General features: G+C 37.3%; 1 non-coding gene across 1 annotated transcript; it reads left to right on the top strand.

Annotated features, from left to right (window-relative positions):
• The first annotated feature begins 3,233 nt into the window (after positions 1 to 3,233).
• On the top strand, positions 3,234 to 3,340 carry LOC145626049 (small nucleolar RNA R71). The gene has a single exon (XR_014110921.1). It is a non-coding gene; the product is annotated as a small nucleolar RNA R71 (small nucleolar RNA).
• The last annotated feature ends 3,643 nt before the right edge of the window (positions 3,341 to 6,983 follow it).

The following is a 6,983-nucleotide window of genomic DNA, read 5'->3' as shown; positions in this document are numbered from 1 at the left end:
TAATGAGTCATATAAATATTACTTATAGTTGCAAATCAATACTCAAATTCATTGACATACAAGGAACTAACACACATTCCTAACCAAATCAACTAGTTAAGCACTATATTCACAAGTAGTTGGGCAAAATTGACGCATGTTAAGGTTTCAAGGCAATCAAATATCAAATTATGATCAACAAATCCACAATATTTATCATCATATACCAAGAATCAAAATAATTTTTCTCAAGCAAGGGGCACAGGGAAGCATGATTTACAATTCATTGGAACGTATTTTTGAATTTTTTATTTTTGAATTTTTTTTATTTTTCATATATAAGAAAGCAATAAAACTAACTAGAAAGCAATAAATCTAAACTAAGAAAACACACTAAAACAAAAGAAAAGATAAAAAGAAAGATACCTAATCTAAAATCTCCCCCAAGCCAAAATCAGACAATGTCCTCATTGGCTCGGGAACTAGCCCAGCATAGCTAGTCCTGATCATCCTCATCCATCCTCGAATAGCCTCCTCCATGGCTAGAACCGGCTCCTCCATGGCTCGTACCACCACCTCCGTAACCCGAACCACCTGCAAAATAGTTAGGGTCTACATTCCCCCCAAGCCCACCAAAAGGGCCCGATCGAGCAAGCTTCGCCCGATCGGGCGCGAATGCGAAGGGAATTTTCGCCCTTTGCCCGCCCGATCGGGCGAGATTCGCCTGACATATCTTTTCTCCTTACTCGATTTCTCAAAAATTTCGCCCGATCGGGCGAAAACAAAGCTGGAATTTTCTTTACTTGCGCGCCCGATCGGGCGAGACTCTCCCGATTGGGTCCGTGCCCAAATCGGATCTCTTCTTTATTTTCAACTTCTTTTTCTTAAGTCTCTGTACCTGTCAAAACTATACCTGTACAAAAACACTTGCAAAAGGGTAAAATTGCACTCTCCTCTCCTCTCTAAAAAAATAATAATAAAGTAAAATAAAATTAAAAAAATAAAAATAAATTAAATTAAAATAAAATAAAGACTAGTCTAGAAAGCAAGAAATACGGTTTGCCTCCCGCAAAGCGCTGGTTTATCTAGGTCCCGCACGACCTTCTTACCAAGTACAAGAATTAGGACCCTTGGCCTAACGCTTGGTCGGGTGGTTTCTCACCCAGTCGAGCGGTGTTTAGGTCACGACGCGGCTTCCTGACATATCCTGTGGGGCGCCAATTCACCTTATCTGGTGGATCCTCCTTGACTTGGATTGGGGGCTCTTCAATGCTATGCACTAAAGATCCCTCTTCAATCGAGGGTCGCGTCAAACTGTCATTGCATTTGGCACTTGCAACTCGATCTGGCAGAACACTCACTGTAGGCTCAATTTGCACAACTTGCTTGTTTGATTCCACCTTTTCATCCTTAAAGCCAAGACCGACAGTGTAGAGGGCTCTTTCTATCGCATCAACTTCCTTCTGCCATTTGTCTATCTCATCTGAAAGGGATGCAAAACAAGATACCGCCTCCAAGGGATCTTTTACGAGAGTTTGGGGCTTTTTAGAATAACTTTGAACCACATTAATACTAAAGCACTTCTCCTCTGTCATGGGGCTTTTAGGGGTGTTATTTAGATTAAAAATAATTTTATCGTCCCCTACTGATAGTGTTAATTTGCCACTTCTCACATCTATAATTGCTCCTGCAGTGTTAAGGAATGGTCTACCCTGGCCAAAATGATTGGGGTTTGCATATCCTCAGCCATATCAAGAACAACAAAATCAACAGGTATGTAAAATTTACCTACTCTAACGGGAACATCCTCTAAAACACCTAAGGGGTACTTGAAAGAACGGTCGGCCATTTGTAGAGTAATATTAGTAGCTTTTAATTTACCCATATTCAACTTGGAACACACAGATAATGGCATAACACTAACGCTAGCACCAAAATCACACAATGCATTATCAATCATTTGCTTGTCAATATGACAAGGGATAGAAAAACTACCCGGATCTTTTAATTTGGGTGGAGATTTATTTTGAAGTACGACACTACACTATGCAGTGAAAGCTACTGTCTCTACCTCATTAATAGACCTTTTTCTTGTCAATATTTCCTTCATAAATTTAGCATATGCAGGAATTTGTGTGATTAGTTCAGTGAATGGAACTGTTACCTTTAAATCTTTAACCATCTCCAGAAACTTACCAAACTGCTTATCCAAATTTGTTTTCAAATGACGATTGGGGAATGGAAGTTTGATAACCGGCTTTGGAGCATTATTGCTCTTATTTGGAGTGGCCACTTTCTCTGGAGTTGTACCCTGCAATGTAGAATTAGATATATTAGTACTATGCTTTAGCCCTGCAGGGCTATTAGTTACATTGTCAGGTTTAACGGAATCAAGATTAGCATTATTTATTAAAATAGGTTCATCAAGGCATAGGGGGCCCTTCATAGTTTGAACCACTCCTAAGAGTAATTGCATAGGCTTGATCCGTTGGCTTGGTCGGCTGTGCTGGCAGAGCTCCTTGTTGGCAGGCTTGTAGAGTAGCGGAAAGTTACGCAATTTGATTATCTACAATTTTATTGTGTGCTAGAATTGAATCAATTTGTGCATCTCTACTCTCCATGTGCTTCTGCATATTAACCAGCATCGCTCTAATTTCTACCAAAGCAGGGTCGGAAGATAAGGAGGTTTGTTGTGGTTGGTTCTTCTGGCCAGCATTTGGATGGTAATATTTCTGCTGTTGTTGTTGTGGCGCCTGTGGTTCTTGTGGTGGTGGATTTTGAACATTGGTACTCCGGTAGGAAAGGTACGGATGGCTCCGGTACCCAGATTGTGGGTGTTGGAGTATGGGTTATTCTGCATATAAGCTTGAAAGACATTAACTTGCTCCACGGGACTCCTGCAATCTTTTTCCCAATGACCTAAAATTCCACAATTTTCACAGAAAGCCTCATTAGCATTATTATTAATTACAACAACATTAGCTACATTAGCAGTGCTAAGATTATCTAATTTCTGGCAAATAGAGGTTAATTGAGCTTGCAAAAGGGATACAGATTCAACACTATGCTTCCCCTTGTTAGCAAAGCCTTTGGGATTCCCATATTGGGAATTATGTATCGCCATATCTTCAATAACCTGATTTGCATCATCAACATTAAGATTCATAAATCTCCCACTAGCTGCAGAATCTAAGATTATTCTAGATGAATTTCCAATGCCATTATAAAAGGCTTGGATTAACTGCCATTGTGCCAAATTATGGTGGGGGCATTCTCTTTGTAGGTCCTTGAACCTTTCCCAAGCCTCATATAAAGTTTCGTCGGCTTCTTGGGCAAAGTTCTGAATTGCACTCCGTAGTACGGCTGTTCTCTCTGCAGGATAATACTTGTTATAAAAATTCAAAACAAGAGTTTCCCAGTCAGTTATACCAAGTGCAGTTCTATTTAAACCATTAATCCATAATTTGGCTTTTCCAGTTAAAGAAAAAGGAAAGAGGATCTCCTTGATTTGGTCTTGTGTGACCCCAGCTTGCCTGATGGTATTACAGTACTGACAATAGTCCGCAATATGAAGATTTGGGTCTTCACCCTTAGCTCCACTAAATTGCTTCCTTTCTATCATCGTTATAAATTAGGGTTTAATCTCAAACTGTACCCCATCAAGACCCGGAGTGGGAGTAAGGTGTGGAAAGTTTGTAAGCTTTGGTTGTGAGTAATCACTAAGCTTCTTTGGAGCCGTCATCACTGATTTTGGATCTGATGATACCTCTGAATCGCTAGAACCAGTTGGAGGATCTTGGTGATTATTATTATCACCAGAATCCGCCAGGATTTGCTTGTAAAGGTTCTTCTGTCTATGGAAGGATCATTTGATCTCAGGATCGAATGGGATGTAACCTGATCTGGAACACCTAGGCATAAAAAAAAATAAAAAAATAAAAAAAATAAAAAAAAAACAAACTAAAAGCAAATATGAGACCTACCTCAAATAACTAACTTTCTCTGAGACAAAAAGGAAATAACCTAGACTACAAAAATAATCAGAAATAAAAATAAAACCGTTTCCCCGGCAACGACGCCAAATTTTGACAGGGTAAAGTCGTATCCCCTAATCAAAAGTAATTCCTAAATCCTTTAACTAATGTAGATAGGGAAGTAGGGTCGAATCCACAGAGAAACGAGTCTTTCTATTCCTAATTAATTAATATAATCTAGATTATAAAGTAACCAATATGTAAATTTGGATATGAAACTAAACTACGAAGATTAAGAATAAGGAGGAAGCAATGAATAAAAGGATCTAGGGCATAGGTTCACCAATAAATAATATTCCAGGGTAAAACATAATAATTAATCATCAATGCATACATTTATCAGATCATAAAGGGTTTTTGCTACGTATTACAATCACACAATTAATTTACCGGCATTAAATCTCATCTCTCGAATCTCGACTTAACCATTTATAAATTAACCTGCCTATTGAAACTAGACCTAAACATCAATTCTCATCTGTCGAATCTCAAATCAATATTGTTAAACTCATGCATAAAATATCTGCGCAAATCTAGTCACATAGCATTAAATCAATCAATAGGAAATAAATCTAGCATTGACAACTAACAACAATAAATTACCCCTTCAATTTATTTATGGATCCCCACAAACCCTAGAAATAAAACTACAGCGACTGATCGAAAGCAATGGGATCTGAGACTGGATGGAGGAGCTGTGCCAATTCTCTCACACATAATTAAATCTAAACTAATCAAAGCAGTAAAACAAGACATGATCAAAGGAATAAAATAAACAACTAAGATTAAGAGAAGAGAAATCGTTACCAAATAAATCTGGAATAAAGTATAAGAGAGAGAAACTAATCTTAAAACTAAGTAGAGAGAGAAAATCTAAAAGAGAAGGAGATTAAAATTACGTACAAAAATCGTACTTAAACCTCCCTAAAACAAATCCTAATTGAAAACTAATCAGATCCCCTAAAAAACACGCGCCTGATCGGGCGAAGGGCCGCCCGATCGGGCCCGCCTCACTACATGAAAATATGAAATTGGCACCGGTTCAAACCCGGCATAAGGCACCGGTTTGAACCGATGTCAATGTGGGGGGTGCCAAAAGTGGTTTTATAAGGCACCGGTTCAAACCGGTGCCAAAAACAACAAAATAAATAAATATATATATATTTGGTTTTCCACCTAAAAATTAAATAGACTACAAATAAATAACAACATCAAAACATAAAGCGAATATCAATCATCATCGAAAATTTGCAATATATGATCACAAAAAAAATTACAACATATAAAAACTTTGATTACAGCATATAAATAAAAAAAAAATTACAATATAAATTTTAAACAAAAATTACAATATAAATAAAAAAAACCCATTCATTCTTGTATCCTGCTTCTTTGATTTCAGATCTAAATAACATACCTGCACCAATTAAAACAAAAAAAAATCGATTAATATAATTAAACTTCGAAAAAAAAAAGCCCAGAAATTTAATCCCAAAAAATGAAAATAAATTCAAACCCAGAAAAAAAGCTTGAAATAAAAAAAAATTAAAATAAAAAAAACCAAGAAAACGAAAAAAAATTGAAATCGAAAAAACCATGAAAAAAATTTGAAATCCATTTAAATCCAGTATTCGAATAAACCCATAAATTGAAAAAAAATTAAATCGAAAAAACCCAGAAAAAAATTAGAAATCGAAAAAAAAAATTAAAATCGAAAAAACCCAGAAAACAAAAAAAAATTGAAATCGAAAAAAATTCGATTAAAATCTGAAAAAAAATCAAAATCGAAATTGATTAAAAATTTGATTAAAATAAAAAAAAATAGATTAGAAATTCGATTCAAATTAAAATCGATTAAAATTTAAAAAAAAAAACCCAAAAATTCGATTGAAATCAAAACAATAGCCCAGAAATTCGATTGAAATCGATCAAACCAATAACCCAAAAAAAAAAGAATTTAAATCGATTAAATTTTTTAAAAAAATCGATTAAAACAAAAACCCGGAAAATTAAAACAAAACCCATAAATTCGATTGAAATCGGTGTTGCATGTGGTCTTCAAAAACCCAGAAAATCGAGAGGAGTGGTGTTGCATGTGGTCTTTAAAAATCCAGAAAATCGAGAGGAGAGGGTTGCATGTGTTCTTCGTGGTTGTGAGGGAGAAGGAGATGGAAAAATTAAAGAGAATTAGAAGGAGAAGAAGGAGATCGAGAAAGATAAATAGAAATAGAAGGAGGAGAAGGAGATCAAAAATGGAGAAAGAAGAGGAGAGGAGAGGAGTGAGAAAGAGGATGAGAGGAGAGAGAAAGAGTCTGAGAGGAGTAGTTTTAGGGTTGGGGTGGATTTAAAGGAGATCGAGAACGGTTTTTTTTTTTTTTTATGGCTCCGGTTCAAAAAGGCACCGGTTCAAACCGGTGGCCTTTATGTTTTTGGCACCGGTTTGAAGTGAATCGGTGCCATATGTCTTGGGTCATTAAGCCGCGCATTTTTTAGCCTACTTTTGGCACCGGTTTGGCCTGAACCGGTGCCATTTTGGGGTTGCCTTTTTGTATTTTTCTACTAGTGCCTTTTTCTCTACGTACTCTTCTAAACAGCCGCGCCCGATCGAGCTAGCAGCTCACCCGATCGGGCGCGCCTTTGGCCACGCACCAGCACACTCTCATGCGCTACGCCCGATCGAGCTAAACTTGCCCGATCGGGCCCTTACTTCACCTCGAGGCTTGGAACTTCGATTGGGCTTATTTCTTCGGCCCAATCCGGATATCCACTTATGGTGTTGATCATTCGGTCCAAATACCTCGGTATCCCGAATACCGAGCCCTTAATCACCGGCTTGATGAATTTAACCGGCCTTGGGCTTCAAAGATGGTCGTGCTCCTCTAATTTCCGTAGTCGATCCATGAAAACCTGAGAAAATGCTCCAAAAGTGCAATTGCCTGCAAAACTCAACCAAAACTACGAAAACACTAG

The sequence above is a fragment of the Chenopodium album genome, chromosome 3 (assembly GCF_948465745.1).
Source record: "Chenopodium album chromosome 3, dcCheAlbu1.1, whole genome shotgun sequence".
NCBI lineage: Eukaryota > Viridiplantae > Streptophyta > Magnoliopsida > Caryophyllales > Amaranthaceae > Chenopodium > Chenopodium album.
The sequence above is the reverse complement of the archived record's forward strand: the minus strand, read 5'-3'. Positions and strand labels throughout refer to the sequence as shown.